The sequence below is a fragment of the Myotis davidii genome, unplaced genomic scaffold (genome assembly GCF_000327345.1).
Source record: "Myotis davidii unplaced genomic scaffold, ASM32734v1 scaffold479, whole genome shotgun sequence".
NCBI classification, from domain to species: Eukaryota; Metazoa; Chordata; class Mammalia; order Chiroptera; family Vespertilionidae; genus Myotis; species Myotis davidii.
In genome coordinates this window covers 244,196-252,466 of record NW_006289825.1, presented here as the reverse complement: position 1 = coordinate 252,466, position 8,271 = coordinate 244,196, and the positions used below count along the sequence as shown (strand labels likewise).

Sequence of the window (8,271 nt, the reverse complement as noted above, 5' to 3'; positions counted from 1 at the left end):
CTCTTGTAGCCTTTGTTTTTTTGTTATTGTAGAGAAACAGATTCTTTATACACTTTGTAAGATTGACGCCAAACCCCAGCTCTCAGATCTCTTATTCTTCCTGTGGCCCCTGTTGCCCCAATGCCTCATTTCTCTGTCCCGTTACTAAAATGTGTAACCCAACTTCCTGGACAGAAACCTGCCGTTGCACTTTTGTCTTCTTTCTCTCCTCCAGGTGGCCACCCCTGAGCCAGGCCCCTTGCTGCACACATCCTCTACGGGGCTGCTCCACCAGGCTCAGCCTCACAGGGAGCTAGAACACCAGGCCTGAACCCCTGCTCAGGACCATGCAGAGGCCTCCTGAGCTGACTACGGAGGCCCTGGGGGGGTAAGGGTGGGAGGGAAGGCTGGGGGGGGGTGACTTTAAACTCCTTGCTGCAAGGACCACCAGCTCTAGGACTTGAGGGTGGTCCTCCAGGAGGAGGTGGGCTGTGTCCACTGCTTTCAACTCCCAGCTCTGGGAGTTGGACTGCTCCTTGCTTCCATCTATTCTCCACCTGGACACCACTTGGGGTCCCAGCAAGGACTAGTAAGAGGGGCTGGCCCACATGTTGGTAGTACCAGTCCCATCCCAGACTGATCTCTGAGGAAGGCTGAATGGGATGCTTGTCCACACGGGCAGGATTGGCCTGAGGGCAGATTCGCCAAGTGGAGGGAGCGGGGGGAGTGCCCAGCCCTGTCCCTGCACTGATCACATGACCCAATGGGTGTTCTCTCTCACCTGGGTGCTGGTAGCTGTTCTAGAAGCTCCAGACTCTGGCTGAACCTCTTGTGCTCTTGACCCCTAGGAGAGCCACCAGAGGGGGATTCCAGGCTCTGGCTGCCCTGCCCAGACATTCCTCCAAAAGAGCTCTTGAGTCGTAGGGGCTGTTCTCACAGGAGTTGGGTGAGCCAGAGCCCATGCTCCAGGCTGAGGAGCACCCTGGGCTGGGGATCTGGTGGGGTGCACAATCCAGGGCCCATTTACATGGATCTCAGGTCCCCTGGGTTTAGGTAGGGTGTGCTATGGAGAGGCAGAGGGTGAATGGGAACTTCAGGAGGGCCAGTGAAGCACTCAAACACCCGAAAGGTTTCAAGAGTCAAAGATCAAATCTTTGTGGAGCCTCAGGTTGACCAGGCCCTGGGCACATGCCAGTATTTAGACTGAGGATGATAGTCCAGTGATACTATTTCAGTTACTCTAATTTCAGTAATTTAATAAGCACAGCATGCTGGCTTTGTACTAGGCACTGTTCTTGAGAGTTTTTTTGTTTTGTTTTTATGGTAAAATAAACATTACAAAAAAATTTTTAATTGATTTTTAGAGAGAAGAAGGGAGAGAGAGAGCAATTTGTTTTCCACTTATTTATGCATTTATTGGTTGATTTTTGTATGTGCCCTGATGGGATCAAACCCATAACCTTGGCTTATTGGGACAATGCTCTAACCAACTGAGCTACCTGGCCAAGGCCATCTCAGCCATTTTTAACAGTACAGTTTAGTGGCATTAATGGGGTACACTCACATTTGTTGTACCACCATCAATCTCCAGATCTTTCTCATCTTCCTAAAATGAAACTCTGCCCCCATTAAACACCAATCCCCCATCCCCTGGCACCCACCATTCTATTTTCTGTCTCTGAATTTGTTAACCTAAGAATGTCCAAACATATAGAGAATTTTTATTAGAATGTATTTGGGGATAACCCTGATGGGTGTGGCTCAGTTCATTGGAGCATCGTTCTGTACACCAAAAGGTGGTGGGTTCAATTCTCAGTCAAGGTTACATACCCAGGTTCTATCCTGGTCAGGGTGCTTTTGGGAGGCAGCTGGTCTATGTTTGTCTCACATTGATGTCTCTCTCTCCCTCTTCCTCCCTACCTTCCTCTCTCTAAAATCAATTTTAAAACATTTATTTGAGGATAAATTATTAGAGGATACACCTGAAAGCAAAATCTCAACAGACTGAGAAAAATGCTTTGGAGAATAACAATTTGCAATGTCTTTTATGCATTTTAGATTAAGGAGGAAGATTATATGAAAGTGTGAGAAGGCAAGATGGTGATCAAATTACAGGATAGTTAAGATCATGTGCTTTCCTATGCTTTAAGGGGATCAATGAACACGGCTTGCTGAAGGCAAAGATAAGCTATTTAGTAAAGAAGTTATTTGTCAGGTGTAACTACCCACTATGAACTGCCCAGTTAGCAATTTAGTTAGTTTTTTGTTAATACTCACCAAGAATATTTTTCCATTGATTTTTTAAAAATACATATTTTTATTGATTTCAGAAAGGAAGGGAGAGGGAGAGAGAGATAGAAACATCAATGATGAGAGAGAATTATTTGTCAGCAGCCTCCTGCACACCCCCTACTGGAGATCGAGCTGGCAACCTCTTGATTCCTGGGTCAACGCTTAACTGCTGAGCCACACCCAGCTGGGCTCAATTGATTTTTTAAAATATATTTTTATTGATTTCAGAGAGGAAGGTAGAGGGAGATAGAGATAGAAACATCAATGATGAGAGAGAATCATTGATTGGCGGCCTCCTGCATGCCCCTTACTGGCGGTCAAATCCACGCATGTGCCCCTGACTGGAATCAAACCCAGGACCCTCCAGTCCACAGGCCAGTGCTCTATCCACTGAGCCAAACCAGCCAGGGCTCCATTAATTTTTTTTTTTAAGAGAGTGGAAGGGAAGGAGAGAGGAGGGGAGAGAGAGAGAGAAAAAACAAACATTGATGTGAAAGACACATTGATTGCTTGCCTCCCACAGGAAGTGCCCTGACCTGGGTTGGGATTGAACCTGCAACCCAGGTAAGTGCCCTTGACAGAATCAAACTCTGGACTCTTTGGTTAGTGGGCCAACACTCTAACCACTTGGAAACACCAGCCAAGACCCAGTTAGCAACTTATGATCAGACCACCCAGTGAGGTCACTTTCGATAGAATCCTCCCACCCTTTTTTTCTTTTTTTTTTTTGCCCACAAATTTCACTCCTCTAGGGACCTCATAAAAGTAGAATTCTGCAGTATTTGTCTTTTTGTGTTGGCTTATTTCACTGAGCATAATGTCCTCAGGGTTTATCCATGTTGTAGCAGGTATCAGGATGGCCTTCCTTTTTAGGCTGAAGAGTATTCCATCGTATGGATAGGGCACATTGTGTTTTTTCTTCATCTGCCCATGGACACTTGGTTGCTTCCGCCTTTTGCTACTGTGAATCACGCTGCTATGAATGGCATACAAATACCTGTGTGAATCCCTGCTTTCAATTCTTTTGGGTGGAATTGCTGGATCATATGGTAATTCTGTGTTTCATATTTTTGAGGAACTGTTAATCTAAATAAATTATGCAATAAAAATATAGTCCCACAAAAAATGAATCTTTTATGTTATAACAGTTCCTCAAAAAATTAAACAATTACCATGTGATTCAAGAGGTGGGCATAATTTACCAGCCTCAATTTATAGACAGGGAACAGAAGTCATTGATGGGAAAAATAAATAAATGGGTATTTTTTAAAAAGTGACTCTCCCAGGGTCCCACAGTTAATAAGTAAGCAGGTTTCCACACCAGAGCTATATAGTAACCACTTAGCTAGAAGACTTCTCCAAATGTTTATTGAGTGCTTTCTATGTGCCAGGAAGCCCTAACAACTGAAGAAAATGCCCAGATAAAAGACTGGGAAGAAGTATACCAAAATTAAAAATATTACTTTATTTTATTTTATTATGGCTCTAGCTGGTTTGGCTCAGTGGATAAAACATTGGTCTGCGGACTGAAGGGTCCAGGGATTGATTCCAGTCAAGGGCAGGTACTTCAGTTGCAGGTTTGATTCCTGGCTCTAGTTGGGGCATGTGCAGGAGGCAACCAATCGATGTGTCTCACATTGAGGTTTCTCTCTGTGTCTCCCCCTCCCGCTTTCTAAAAAAAAAGGAAAAATATCCTCAGAGATGATTAACAACAAAATTTTATTATGGCCCAGCCAGTGTCACCCAGGAGATCATGGTTCGATTCCTGATCAGGGCACATGTCCCAATTTTGGGCTTGATCCCCAGTGGGAGCATGCAGGAGGTAGCTGATTGATGTTTCTCATCAATGTTTCTCTCTATCCCTCTTCCTTCCTCTCTCTGAAATCAATAAAAACATTTAAAAAATAAATTAAGAAAAAGGAATTCTATGAAAAGTAACCTTACAGGGTGGTCTGATCATAATTCCTAACAGGGCAGGTCATGGTGGGTAGTCACATCCTAGGCATATAACTTTTAGTAAAGGGTTTATTTCTGTGCGTTTAGATTAACCTTTGAAATGCCTCTTTTTAAAACCTTTTAAATGTGAACCACCCTTTCAGACCCCTCCTCTAAAGTATAACCATCCTCAAGGGAGCACAGTCTTCACTGTTCTGTAATCCAGTCTCTACCTTGCTTTCTCACACTTTCGTGTGATCTTCCTTGTGTTCCTTCTTTAATTTTGAATGCATAAAGAAAACTGCCAATTGTTATTTTGCAGAGCATTTTATTTGTTTTTATTTATTACTATTATTTTATTTTTTGCAGAGCATTTTAGATCTTAATCCCTGGCATCAGTTTTGGCTTAAATAAACTCAAAAAAATTATCTGCAAGTTTGAGTTTTTCTTATGTCAAAAGAACCCCTATACTGCCACCACCCAACTTCAGTCAGTATAACTACACCCGATAGCAGCTATCTTGCTACCATGAGAAAAAGGCCAAGAGGATCTCAGAGGCATTGACCCTATCGTCATTTGACCAAGCCAATGCCAGCAGCCGTCCTCTAGAATTCTTGTTGAGGATAATTAGTTTCAAAATATTTTCCCATAACTCACTTATTAACAAGTACAACATAAGAAATCATGCTAGCAGACAATTTTGATCAGTTAGCGTAATCAGTGATGGAAGAAATCAACAGTCTGTGCCTCCTGATAGTTGTATGCACTGAGAACACCATCACTCTATGGTTCCTGTCCCAAATGAAATATTACACAAACATCAGTTGAGAGGCTTTCTAAAAATAACTAGCCTATACTCTTCCAAAGTACCAAGATCATGGAAGACAAGGAAAGATTGAGGAATTGTTCTAGACTGAAGGAGATTGAATTAGATGACAAAATATAATATGTAATCCTGGGATGGATTCTGGAACTTTAAAGGACTTTATTGAAACTATAAATAATATTTAGGAATCACATGGTAATATCAGATTAATATTAATTTCCTGGTTTTTGAGGTTGTACTGAGATTATGTGGAAGAGTGTATTTAAGAAAAATACACTGAGGCAGGGAGAGCCACAGACGCTGGGACCGGGACTGCTGTCATGAGTGATCAGCAGTGGGACTGTGCCCTGGACTTAATGAGGTGCCTGCCTCCACAGCAAATTGAGAAAAACCTCAGTGACCTGATCGACCTGGTTCCCAGTCTATGTGAAGATCTCCTGTCTTCTGTTGACCAGCCACTGAAAATCGCCAGAGACAAAGTGGTGGGAAAGGATTACCTTTTGTGTGACAGGGACTCATGTAGGTCACCATGGAGTAACAAGTATGACCCTCCCTTGGAAGATGGGGCCATGCCTTCTGCTCGGCTGAGGAAGCTGGAGGTGGAAGCCAACAATGCCTTTGACCAATATCGAGACCTGTATTTTGAAGGCAGCGTCTCATCTGTCTACCTCTGGGATCTGGATCATGGCTTTGCTGGAGTGATCCTCATAAAGAAGGCTGGAGATGGATCAAAGAAGATCAGAGGCTGCTGGGATTCCATCTACGTGGTGGAAGTGCAGAAGTCCAGTGGCCGCACCGCTCATTACAAGTTGACCTCTACGGTGATGCTGTGGCTGCAAACCAACAAATCCGGTTCTGGCACCATGAACCTTGGAGGTAGCCTTACCAGACAGGTGGAGAAAGATGAAACTGAGCGACTCCTCGCCACACATAGCCAATATTGGGCGCCTGGTAGAGGGCATGGAAAATAACAGAAGTATGCTGAATGAGATCTATTTTGGAAAAACAAAGGACATCGTCAGTGGGCTGAGGTCTGTGCAGACTTTTGCAGACAAATCAAAACAAGAAGCTCTTAAGAATGACCTGGTGGAAGCTTTGAAGAGAAAGCAGCAATGTTAAATCTCTGCTTCACGCTAACCGGACATGCCATGCACTCGTTAGATTCCTTTCTTAGCTCGTTTTCTGCTCCCTTCCCTGTCCCTTTCCTCCCCGACAGGTCACACAACACCTGTGTCACTTACCTGCACAGCGCTATCACACCCTGAGAATAAAGCCGCTAATATCCTCTCCGTCTCTAAGGCCTGCTTCCCACCACATTTTGCTATCAGAACTTGATGTTTCCATAGAGACCATGTGTGTTTTGTTTGCCCAGGCTCCACCCTCCCTCCCCCCATTTATAGGCATAAAATAAACTGTCTGCCTCCCCTTCCACAATTTTTGTTACATTGGTGTAACAAATGTAAAAAAAAAATTATGAAATAACTCTGGTGTGTGAAAGAAGAAAAACTGGAAATCTGACTACACGTGTTTGGGAGTTGCTTGGGGTTGGGGTGGGGAGCAGGGGACAGCTCTGGGAGGAAGGAGAGGTGGCCCTCAGCACTGTCCTGCACGCTGGCCCCTGGCCTCGGAGACCGCGTTGTGGGGGCGGGGGGCCTCGACCATCTGCTCTCCTGGCCAGATGCTTTTCTGTCCATTTTTATGGAATGCAAAGGGAGCTTTTGTTTTATTTTATTTTATTTTTTGTAAAGCTTAAAAAGACCCTACATTTTATACTTGAGCTTCCATACTTAAAAAAAAAAGGAAAAAAAGAACAAAAAATAAAAAGAAACTGGGATGCAAAAAAAATACAGTGAAGTATTAAGGATTAATGAGATAACCGTGTGTGTACCTGATACTCTCAACTCTGAAATGTTAACAATTGGGCAAAAGGTTTGTGGGGGCTCTGTGCATTATTTCTGCAACTTTTATGTTTATTTGACATTATTTTAGCATAAAAAATAATTTAACATGAGCCCTGGCAGTTGTCCTGATACACCAAGGTTGCAGGTACGATGCCTGGTCAGGACACATATAAGAAGCAACCTTTATTGATTACAGAGAGGAAGGGAGAGAGAGAGAGAGAAACATCAGTAATGAGAATCATTGATCAGCTGCCTCCTGCACATTCCACACTGAGATCGATCCCACAACCCAGGCCATGTGCCCTGACCAGGAACTGAACCATGACCTCCTGGCTCTTAGGTCAATGCTCGACCACTGAGCAACACCGGCTGGGCCAAATTGATGTTTCTCTTTCTCTCTGCCCCTTCTCTCCAATTAATAAATAGAAAGTTTAAAAAATCTTAACCCAAGTGCATAGATTTAAACATTTGGTGTGTTTTTATTTGCAATCATTATCCTTAAAGGAGGCCAAATTGCTCAGTGGATTGAGCGTCAGCTTGCGGACTGGGGGGTCCCGGGTTCGGTTCCGGTCGAGGGCATGTGCCTGGGTTGCGGGCACATCCCCAGTGGGAGATGTGCGGAGGGCAGCTGATCGGTGTTTCTCTCTCATCGATGTTTCTGTCTCTCTGTCTCTCTCCCTTCCTCTCTGTGGAAAATCAATAAAATATATTTCAAAAAAAAGAAAGGAGGCCAAATTGTCCACTTTGCTGCCAGTGGGATCTTCTTTTAGTTGGCCCACACTGGCACTACTTTAGTAGGTAATGTTTTTGACAGCTATTGTGCTTTCTGGTATGTCACTATGTGCCAAGTTTATTTTGTACATTTTCTGTACCAGACTGAGAATCAGTCATTTCCCCAAGGTTCCCTGGTTCTTTCCATTGGAAATGAAACTTAAAGTCCGCAAGCTTAAGGAGCACTCATTGCAATGAGATTGGTCTTTGTTTCTGACCTTTTTAGTGGACAAAACTAAAGAATGTTTGCTTTTTATTTATTTTTTAATATATTTGTATTAATTTCAGAAAGGAAGGGAGAGAGAGAGAGAAACATCAGTGATGAAAATCATTGATGAGCTGCCTCCTGTAGCCCCTACTGGGGTTTGAACCTGCAATCCAACCTCCTGGTTCATAGGTCAATGCTCGACCATGCCAGCTGGCCAGTGTTTGCTTTTTATAAAGATAAAATATGTCACGATGCCCTGGCCACTGTGGCTTAGTTGGTTGGGTTTCTGTGAACTGAAAGGTTGCTGATTCGATTTCTAGTCAGGGCATATGCCTGAGTTATGGGCTCAATCACCGGTA

The 8,271-nt window shown here is 43.7% G+C and overlaps 1 pseudogene; it reads left to right on the top strand.

Moving 5' to 3' along the window:
- Positions 1-4,126: 4,126 nt before the first annotated feature.
- Positions 4,127-6,550, top strand: LOC102766436 (annotated as a pseudogene).
- The last annotated feature ends 1,721 nt before the right edge of the window (positions 6,551-8,271 follow it).